At 34.3% G+C, this 11,545-nt stretch overlaps 1 long non-coding RNA gene across 1 annotated transcript in view; it reads left to right on the forward strand.

Moving 5' to 3' along the window:
• LOC136037087 (uncharacterized) overlaps positions 1-11,545 on the forward strand; it is a 215,806-nt gene that overhangs the window by 52,535 nt on the left and 151,726 nt on the right. The gene's annotated exons all lie outside the window — the stretch shown is intronic.

Below are 11,545 nucleotides of genomic sequence, written 5' to 3' on the forward strand. Positions count from 1 at the left end.
GAAAAAACTAAAAAAGAAAAAAAACTGAAATGAAACTGTATCTATATATCTATATAAATGGCGACCGGGACACTCAAAGAGAAATTACAGACTGGAATACCGGGACACAAATGACGACCGGGACACAGGGAATATAAATGACGACCTGGACACAGGGACACAACTACAACGGGGATGCCGGGGGCACAGGGGGATATATAAATGACGACGGGGACACAGGGAATGTTCGATTAGCAATCACCATCAACAAAGCTCAAGGGCAATCGTTAGAAAAATGCGGTATAGATATGAATACGGATTGTTTTCCCATGGACAATTATTATGTTGCATGTTCAAGAGTTGGTAAACCTGACAATCTATTTATATGGACAGACAATAGGACAGCAAAGAATGTTGTATTTTCGCAAGTTTTATGTAGTTAAATATATATATATATATATATATATATATCTATATATATATAAACAAGTTGTCTGTGTGTCTGTGTGTCGACTGACGTCATGTTTGTCGACTGACGAAATTACAGACCGGGACATCAGGACGCAAATGACGACCGGGACATAGGGAATATAAATGACGACCTGGACACTCAAAAAGAAAGCGATATAAAAATAAGTTGTCTGTGTGTGGATCTGTGGATGGATCAGGTGACGTCATGTTTGTTCGCATATGACGTCTGAATTATTTCACACTAATACAAAAGAAGAAAAAAACTAAAAAAGGTAAAAACTACAAAAAAAACTAAAAAGAAAAAAAAACTAAAAAAGCTAAAAAACTAAAAAAAACTAAAAAAAGGTAAAAATCTAATAACTAAAAAAAAACTGAAAAAAATAAAAAAAGGCAAAAACTACAAAAAAAATAAAAACTATTAAAAAAACTAAAAAAGCTAAAAAACTAAAAAAACTAAAAAAAACTAAAAAAAGGTAAAAAACTAAAAAAAACTAAAAACTAAAAAAGAAAAAAACTAAAAAAAAGGAAAAAACTGAAAAATAAAAGAAAAAAAGAAAACTAAAAAAATATGAATAAATATATATAAAAATAAGTTGTTTGTGGGTTATGTCTGTCTGTCTGTCTGTCGAGTGACGTCGTGTTTGTCCGCATATGACGTCTGAATTATTTCACACTAATACAAAAGAAGAAAAAAAACTAGAAAAGGTAAAAACTACAAAAAAAACTAAAAAGAAAAAAAACTAAAAAAGCTAAAAAACTAAAAAAAACTAAAAAAAGGTAAAAAACTAAAAACTAAAAAAAAACTGAAAAAACTAAAAAAAGGCAAAAACTAAAAAAAACTAAAAACTAATAAAAAAACTAAAAAAGCTAAAAAACTAAAAAAACTAAAAAAACTAAAAAAAGGTAAAAAACAAAAAAAAAACTAAAAACTAAAAAAGAAAAAACTAAAAAAAAGGAAAAAACTGAAAAATAATAGAAAAAGAAAACTAAAAAAATATTAATAAATATAAAAATATAAATATAAATATAATATAAATTAGCAATCAACAAAGCACCGAGACACAAATGACGACCGGGACACAGGGAGTATAAATGACGACCAGGACATAAGTAAAAAAAAAAACTAAAAAAACTGAAAAAGTGGTAAAAACTACAAAAAAACTAAAAACTAATAAAAAAACTAAAAAATCTAAAAATCTAAATAAACTAAAAAAGAAAAAAAAGAAAAAAGGAAAAAAATAAAGGAGAAAAACAAAACTAAAAAACGAATGTATATACAGACCGGGACACCGGGATACAAATGACGACCGGGACACAGGGAATATAAATGACGACCGGGACACAGGGACACAACTACAATGGGGACGCCGGGGGGCACAGGGGGATATAAATGACGACCGGGACACCGGGACACAAGGAATATAAATGACGCCCGGGACACTCAAAGAGAAATCACAGACTGGAACACCGGGACACAAATGACGACCGGGACACAGGGAATATAAATGACGACCGGGACACAGGGACATAACTACAAAGGGGACGCCGGGGTGCACAGGGGGATATATAAATGACGATGGCGACTCAGGGAATGGTCGATTAGCAATCACCATCAACAAAGCTCAAGGGCAATCATTAGAATCATGAGGTATAGATCTGAATACGGATTGTTTTCCCATGGACCATTATATGTTGCATGTTCAAGAGTCGGTAAACCTGACAATCTATTTATATGCACAGACAATGGGACAGCAAAGAATGTTGTATATTCGCAAGTTTTACGTAGTTAAAAACATATATATATATATATATATATATATATATATATATATATATATATATATATATATATATATATATATATATATATATATATATATATATATATATTCACAAGAAGGACATAGGGACACAACTACAATGGCGCGTAACTAATATGGCGCGTAACGACTTACGCGCGCGGGGGGGCTTGGGGGGGGGCGCGAAGCGCCCCCACCAACTAGTTGTTGGGGTGGCGCGAAGCGCCACCCCAACAGCTAGTATATATATATATATATATATATATATATATATATATATATATATATATATATATATATATATATATATACTAGCTGTTGGGGTTCGCGCCCCCCCAAGCCCCCCCGCGCGCGTAAGTCGTTACGCGCCATATTAGTTACGCGCCATTGTAGTTGTGTCCCTGTGTCCCACCTGTGAATATAGATAGATTTATTTCTTGCTATGAGCTGAAGCCAAAATTCTTCTAACCCTTCTTAGCATAAATCTAATAACTAGAAGAAATCTTTTGGTTTAAAAAACAAAAAAAATGAGAAAAGTAATACTTTAGCGAAAAGACAAAGATTACGCAGACAGTATCATCTCATTTTTAGGCTGATTTCTATCTAATGATGCAGCTTTTTTATTTTCTAGTCGCTTTTTATTTAGGTTCAAGAGGGGTTAATGTCTATTATTTAATTTTGTTAGTTTTTTTATTATCCAATTTCGTTAGTTTAAAAGAACAATATCTTTGATTTTTTCTTAAAGAACCCTTTCCCGATTTTCTACGACACTGGTTTAATACCATTACCGTATGAAAAAAAAAACAAACAAGCAGACAAAGAAACAAATAAACACTTTACTTTTACAAATCAATGAACAACATTCTCAGAAGAAAAAACAATTTTTTGCACATAAAAACTTGAAACCTCTGGTATAGGGTTTTTGTATGTGATATCTCAGTAGCATAACTGTAATCTCAGTAGTGTAACTGTAAGGATTCCAACTTGTGATGGGTTCAAAAATTTGTAATAAATTTTGAATAGTCGAAATAAGCCTAAAATACTAATTCTTCTGATTCATTTTTTTAGTTGAAGATACTAGTATTAGGTTTGTTCTTTACTAAAAGTTCCTTATCAGGAATAGCTTTATTACGCTCTCCAGAACAGTAATGTTAATTTTGGTCAACGTATTTTTCACCTCTCTTAGATTTCAGGAAATAACGTTTTGGGGGATTATCTCATTGAAAAGTGCCTGTTTTTGCTTTTTCATTGAAAAATTAAAAAAGCGACCAATTTGACTACATCCCTTTTATGATTGTAATAATTGACGCCACTATTCAGAGAACCTGTTGTAATTCTCATTTCTAATCCAGCTTCTAATAAATACTTTTCTTTTGTCCCCAATTGACTCTTTCTCTATTTTGCTTATGAAAATGTGTCAATGAAAGAATTCTCCCCTCAACAAGAGCTAAGAGCTCATATGGCACTTGTGACGAGACTGGAAGAGCCAAGAGCCAAGAACTCATATGGTATGAGCTCTAGCAAAATTCTAAGAATCAATGGATTGCTTTAAAAGGAAAATTAAAGGATTAATGCCGTTTGGGATTTAAAGTAAGAGCTCTGAGTCATGAGGTCTTTCTAAATATCAAAATTCATTAAGATCCGATCACCCAACCGCAAGTTAAAAATACCTCAATTTTTCTAATTTTTCCTCTCTCTTCAGCCCCTCTGATGGTCCAATCAGGGAAAACGACTTTATCAAGTTAATTTGTACAGCTCTCTGACACGCCTACCAATTTTCATCGTCTTAGCACGTCTAGAAGCACCAAATTCGCCAAAGTACTGAACCCCACCCCCTAACTCCTTCAAAGAGAGCGGATCCAGTCTGGTTATGTCGATCACGTATCTACGACTTATATAAGCGTTTTCCAAGATTTCCGGTTTCCCCCTCCAACTCTCCCCGATGTCGACAGATCTGTCCGGGATTTGAAATAAGAGCTCTGAGACATGAGTTCCTTCTAAATATCAAATTTTACTAAGATTCGGTCACCCGTTCTTAAGTTTAAAATACCTCACCTTTTCTACTCTTTTTAAAATTAGCAACCCCCAGCTCACCCAAAGAGAACGGATCTGTTCCAATTATGTCAATTTCGTATCCATAACTTGTGCTTATTCTTTCCATCAAGTTTCATTCCGATTTCTCCACTCTAAGTGTTTTCAAAGATTTCCATTTTCCAATATTTCTGGTCCTCCCCAACCCTCTATTTCCCCGAATCCGATTTGAATTGAAAAATGGAGCATCTGAGACAATATTATTCTATATATCAAGTTTTATTAAGATCCGATCAGCCATTCGTAAGATACCTTTATTTTCACGTTTTCCAAGAATTCCGGTTTCCCCTCCAACTCCCTTCAATGTCACCAGATCTGGTCAGGATTTAAAATGAGAGTTCTAAAGCACAAGATCCTTTTAAATATCAAATGTCATTAAGATCTGATCACCCATTCGTAAGTTAAAAATACCTCATTTTTCTATTTTTTCCGAATTGCTCCCCTCCCCCCCCCCCCCAACTCCACAAAAGAGAGCGGATCCGGTCCGGTTATTTAAGTCATGTATCTTGGACTTGTGCTTATTCTTGGAAAGATCCTCCCACGTGACGCCTCCCCTCAACTCTCCCCCCCAAACCAAAAAATCCCCCTGAAAACGTCTGTAAAATTCTCAGTAACCATTACTATATGTAAACACAGGTCAAAGTTTGCAGCTTGCAGCCCCTCCCACGGGTACTGCGGGGGAGTAAGTCGTCCCCAAAGACATAGTTATTAGGTTTTTCGACTATGGTGAATAAAATGGCTATCTCAGAATTTTGATCCGGTGACTTTCGGGAAAAAATGAGCGTGGGAGAGGGCCTAGGTGCCCTCTAATTTTTTTTGGTCGCTTAAAAAGGGCACTAGAACTTTTAATCTCCGTTAGAATGAACCCTCTTGCGAAATTCTAGGACCACTGAGTCCATATGATCACCCCTGGGAAAAAAAACAACAAAAAAACAATTAATTAAACACGCATCCGTGATTTGTCTTCTGGCAAAAAATGTGAAATTCCACATTTTTGTAGATAGGGGCTTGAAATTTCTACAATGGTTCTCTGAATGGTTCTTCTAACAATGGTTCTAAAATGGTTCTTCTAAATGGTTCTCTGATACGCTGAATCTGATGGTGTGATTTTCGTTAAGATCTTATGACTTTTAGGGGGTGTTTCCCCCTATTTTCTGAAATGAGGCAAATTTTCTTAGGCTTGTAACTTTTGATGGGTAAGACTAATCTTGATGAAACTTATATATTTAAAATTAGCATTAAAATGTGATCCTTTTAATGTAACTATTGGTATCAAAATTCCATTTTTTAGTGTTTCGGTTACTTTTGAGCCGGGTCGCTCCTTACTACAGTTCGTTACCATGAACTGTTTGAAAATGTGGAGTTTTGCATTTTTTGCCACAAGAAAGATCAAGGAGGCATGTTCATTTTTTTTCCCCAGGAGAGATCATATCGAACCAGCTGTCCTCAGACATCTAGAAAAGGCTCATTTGATCCGAAAGTTGAAAGTTGAAAATTTCTCCTAGTGATAATCCCCCTATGAAAAATCTTTCATGTGGATAACCCACCTTAAAAATCCCCCACATAATTCTAATTCCACTGAAATGATCTCCTGACAATTCCATCAAAGTCTCTCAACTTATAAAATGGGATCAACAACGAGAAAATCAGACAAATAACATAAATTTTGTATACGGATTCTGGCTAACTCCCCTCCCCATGTAAAATTTCCCCTGAGAAGTTCATCCCAGAAACCTGAATCCCAATGGGAAATTCTCCCCATAGAAAATTAATTCCCAGAAAAACCCCCCTCCCCTCTTTGGAAAATGTTGGTATGCTTCCCTATACCAAATATTATATGCAAGCAATGGGCAAACTTCACAATTTGTGGCTCTTCCTCTGGAGGCTCTGAGCGGTCATATCATCTCGAAAGACATATCCATTGTACCTTTCAACTATACTGAACAAAACGGCCACCTAAAAATTTTGATCAGACCACTTTTAGGAAAAAAGGCTTTGGATGGGGGCTAGTTGTCCTCCAATTATTTGGTCACTTAAAAAAAGAGACTAGATCTTTTAATTTTTGTTTGAACGACTCCTCTCACGATATTTTAGTACTATTGGTGTGACGCGATCAGCCCTAGAAAAAGCAGCAATAACAAGTAAATACAAATCCATGATCATTCTTCTAGCACAAACCAAAAAATTTCACACTTTTATAGATAGGAGCTTGGAACCCCTAAAGTAGGGTTCTCTGATCTGCTAAAACTGATGGTTTGATTTCCTTTAACATTCTTTTACTTTTAGGGACTATTTTTCACCTTTTAGAAAATTTGGGGAATTTTCTCAGGCTTTTAGCCTTTAATGGATAGCACTGAACTTACTGAATATTATATATTCAGAATCAACACAATAAGCTAATTGTTTTGATACATCTATTGATATCAAATTTATTCCAGTTCATCAAGAATCCAAATTTTCCTTTTGTTAACTTGTTATTTTCAGTTAGTAATGCTTGATAAATAGATAAATGTTTTGTCTGACTATTGGAAGCCATAGGCGATAGTTAACGAGAAAGGTGGCTGTTTGGCAGTTATTTTTACTGTAACGTAAAAGCAAAGAGATATAAAATCGCTTATAGATGAAAGAATACAAAATTGTCAAGAATTCCAAGAATATTTGCAAATAGTTGACTACTGAAAAGAGTAAGCAATTCTAGTATAAAATGTAAAAATAGTACAAATTAAATTTAGTGCTAGATAAGTAGGTACAAAATTTAAGCTTTAGTGTAAAGAGCGAGATATTGACGAGGGGGAGGACCCCCTGATATACATAATAAAAACACACGAACATAGAAGTTTGGTACATAATTAATTCCTAGCTATGTATATTTTTTACGAATAAAAAGTCCTAAAAAATTAAATTTTCTAGTTGCCTTTTTAAGTAGCCGAGAAATTGGAGGCTCCTTAATATAATTCGAGAACCTTCAGTTATTTATTTAAACCAAATATTTATTTAAGCCAAATGTCATATTTGCAGGGATAGCGGAGATTTATCAAAGAACTAAACATGTCCCATAGTAATGAAAAATTTAAAAAGTGTTTATTAAAAAGTTTATAGTAAGAAAAAACACTATTTGCAGTTGATTCAACTGTCATTTAAATTAGTCTTAACAGAAAGAGATACTTTCGAAAACTTTAATAAAAATTTACGTTTTTGTAACCGTTATAGCATGATAACATGATAACATGGCTTCCACATATTAGCACAAATTATGCTAAGATGCTATTAAATGCATGGATATATAGTGCTAGTTTTTAGTATGTTACTAGTATTTTTAGTATGTTACTGTAGTACCTATTAGTACTACTAGTAGTACTAGTAGTAGTAGTAGTAGTAGCAGTAGTAGTACTAGTAGTAGTAGTACTACTAGTAGTACTAGTAGTACTACTGTAGTAATAGGGGATATATAGTGCTAGTTTTTAGTATGTTACTAGTATTTGTATGTTACTAGTATTTTTAGTATGTTACTGTAGTATGTAACCTACTCCTTTTTTGGAATCAATCCATTTTTGTTAGGTTGTAGAAAATATTCAAGAATTGATGTTGCCATTTAATTGAGAAGGAGATCTAATGACTTCCAGTCATCAAAACCAGGTTTGGAGACTATAATATTTAATAATAACAATATGCTAAATCCGTTCTCAAAAGAAAAGGTGATCATTCCCGATGCGTTGCTTACCGGAAGGACAGCCTTCTTGTCATGCTTAGAATCGTTATATCAAGTGGTCAAATCTCAAATAGATAGGATCTTGTTCTTACCACCTAAGATACTAAGGGTATCTTATCTCGGGTATGTGCTTGTATAAAAATTTTGAATTAAAATGGAATAGTTGTGGGCATCAAGTCATGGCTAATTGTAGAAAGAAAGCCAAGACAGATAGACTGATTGAGGAGAAGAAAAACCTGGTATTAATTCCCCTCTTATTAGGATTGTATAAAGAGGAGTTTAGTTCATTTGTTGATAGATATGTTTAATCTATTATCCGTCCATGCATCATTGCCTTGCAAAATTCCTAAGCCTTGCAAAAATTCTTGCAATGATTTCCTTATGATTGCATAGAAAGTACGAATTCAAGTTAGCATGGCAGTAGCACTCTGTTGATCTCTCGAAGCTTGCCGGCAAAACTTTTCCCTTCTTTTGCAAGATGTGAAGTAAGCTCACACTTGACTGCTCCTGCACTAATTCAATCTTTATCAAGAACGTCTACACCTACCATAAAACCTATAGACTCTTCAAAACAGATATTACTTTTGTACCAGTTTTCAATATGTCTATGGCGTGATTTGCAATCCGTTTGAATCCAGCTAGAGTTTCATCGAACATAAATCCCTCTTTTGAGGCAATGCTCTGAAGAATTTTTAAAGAGGCAGCACTAGATATAATACATATATCCTTATTATCTGAAGATTTCGTGTAATTTTAGAACTGCCACCAGCCAAGTAAAGCTCCGAGCTCATTTCCACTGAAGATCTTCTATTTGCTTTTCCGGCTGTTTATCAGCTCAAGCCACTCGATCAGTATCAGGATCACTCGCAAGAATGTGTTTTAAATGATTATGCGTGGCAAAGCCACGCTTGTTCTCCAGAAACAACTAAAGCAGAAGAATGATTATTTTCTACAGTTTTCCTGGAGAACAACTGATCCCCAGGAAAACCGCATATCTGCTATATCTCAGGAAAAACTAAGGGTTTTAAGTCAAAACGGTCTAGAGAATAATGAGGGGCTGTTGAACTAAATCAAAAGACTCTATGTGTATCCGGGTGGTCAAAGGTGGTTTTTTAATTTTCCATCGATCTGAAGAAAATTAAACCTAACTGTTCAAAATACATTTAGTATTCGATAGAACACAAATGACGCATTAGTCTTAGAATTTACATGTTTGGGGAGCGGTCAGTAGTCCAACTCCTGTATGTAGTAATTGCTGTTCGTCTTAAGTTTTTAGAATTTTTTTATTCATGTATTTCAGTATTTGTTGTCTTTAGGTTTGATGTAATTATTTGTTTTAATTCCTGTTCGTTTGAGGTTTCACTTTTTTTTATAGTAATTTCCGGCCGTTTTAAGCTTGAATGGTTATAGGACTTCATTTTTCTTCGTCTTAAGTTTAATATGGCTCTCTGCTTTTCTTTGATTTTTTTTTTTAATTAACAGTTCAAAAACACCAATGATACAAGACGAACATACGAAACACAAGCTCTCTCATTGTAAAAATTGATTATTATTTAATATTTTTGTTTTCAGTAAAAAGTAACTCGAGTTGCATGTCAAACAGTTCGTGGTAACGAACTGTAGTAAGGAGCGACCCGGCTCAATAGAAACCAAAACTCTAAAAAATGGAATTTTGATACCAATAGCTATTTCAAAAGCATCGCATTTTAATGCTGATTTTAAATATATAAGTTTCATCAAGTTTAGTGTTACGCACCAAGAGTTACGAGCCTGAGAAAATTTGTGTTATTTTAGAAAATAGGGGGAAACAACCCCTAAAAGTCATAGAATCTTAACGAAAATTACACCATCAGATTCAGCGTATCAGAGAACCCTACTATAGAGGTTTCAAGCTCCTATCTACAAAAATGTGGAATTTTGTATTTTTTGCCGGAAGGCAGATCACGGATGCGTGTTTATTTGTTTGTTTGTTTGTTTTTTTTTCTTTTTTCTTTTTCCCAGGGGTGATCGTATCGACCCAGTTGTCCTAGAATGTTGCGAGAGGGCTCATTCTAACGGAAATGAAAAGTTCTAGTGCCCTTTTTAAGTGACCAAAAAAATTGGAGGGCACCTAGGCCCCCTCCCACGCTAATTATTTTCCCAAAGTCAACGGATCAAAATTCTGAGATAGCCATTTTATTCAGCGTAGTCGAAAAACCTTATAACTATGTCTTTGGGGACGACTTACTCCTTCACAGTCCCCGTGGGAGGGGCGACAAGTTACAAACTTTGACCAGTGCTTACATATAGTAATGGTTATTGGGAAGTGTACAGGTGTTTTCAGGAGGATTTTTTGGTTGGGAGAGGGGTTGAAAAGAGGGGGATATACTGGGGGAACTTTCCATCGAGGAATTTGTCATGGGGAAGGAAAATTTCCATGAAGGGAGCGCAGGATTTACTAGCATTATTTAAAAAAAAACAATGAAAAAATAAATAGGAAAAAGTTTTTTTCAGCTGGAAGTAAGGAGTAGCATTAAAACTTAAAAGAAACAGAAATTATTACCCATATGAGGGGCTCACCCCCTCCTAATACCTCGCTCTTTACGCTAAAGTATTTTTAGTAACGTCAACTATTTATTCTACGGCTTTTGTGATTCAGGGGTCATTCTTAATGAATTGGGACAAAATTTAAGATTTAGTGCAAAGAGAGAGGTACTGACGAGGGGGCGAACCCTCTCATATGTGTAATAAAACATGAGAATAACAAATTCTTTACGTAAGCTAGTTTATAAGTTACGTATATCTTTTACTAATAAAAAGATTCGTAAAAAATTAAAAGTTCTAGTTGCCTTTTTTATTAACCAAAAAATTGGAGGGCAACTAGGCTTCCTCCCCCGCTCTTTTTTCTCAAAATCATTCGATCAAAAAATAAAAATATGCAAATTTCGTTTTAATTATTTCTCTGCGGAGAGCCAAAATCAAAACATGCATTGATTCAAAAACGTTCAGAAATTAAATAAAAAAAATAAGTTTTTTTCAACTAAAAGTAAGGAGCGACATTAAAACTTAAAACGAACAGAAATTAATTCGTATATGAAACGGGCTGCTTCCTCATCAGCACCCCGCTCTTTACGCTGAAGTTTATTACTGTTTTAAAAAGAAGAGTTGAGAGAAAGAGTCAAACTATAGCGTAAAGAGCGGGGCGTTGATGAGGAAGCAGCCCCTTTCATATACGAATTAATTTCTGTTCGTTTTAAGTTTTAATGTCGCTCCTTACTTTCATTTGAAAAAACTTGTTTTTTTTTTTTATTTTTACAATACTGGACGACAGAGGCTCTGACAGAAAACCACTTATGTAAGAAATTTTTTTCAGTTTTCAAGTTTTAAAATTGTTTTTTATTATTACTCTAACACTGCTGTGTGTCTGTTGTTTTTTATTTATTTCAATCTTTAATTACTAACTTACTTTGTTTTAATTTTAATAATTAGCGTACACATAAACCTTATCAGTTTTAGG

The sequence above is a fragment of the Artemia franciscana genome, chromosome 16 (genome assembly GCF_032884065.1).
Source record: "Artemia franciscana chromosome 16, ASM3288406v1, whole genome shotgun sequence".
NCBI classification, from domain to species: domain Eukaryota; kingdom Metazoa; phylum Arthropoda; class Branchiopoda; order Anostraca; family Artemiidae; genus Artemia; species Artemia franciscana.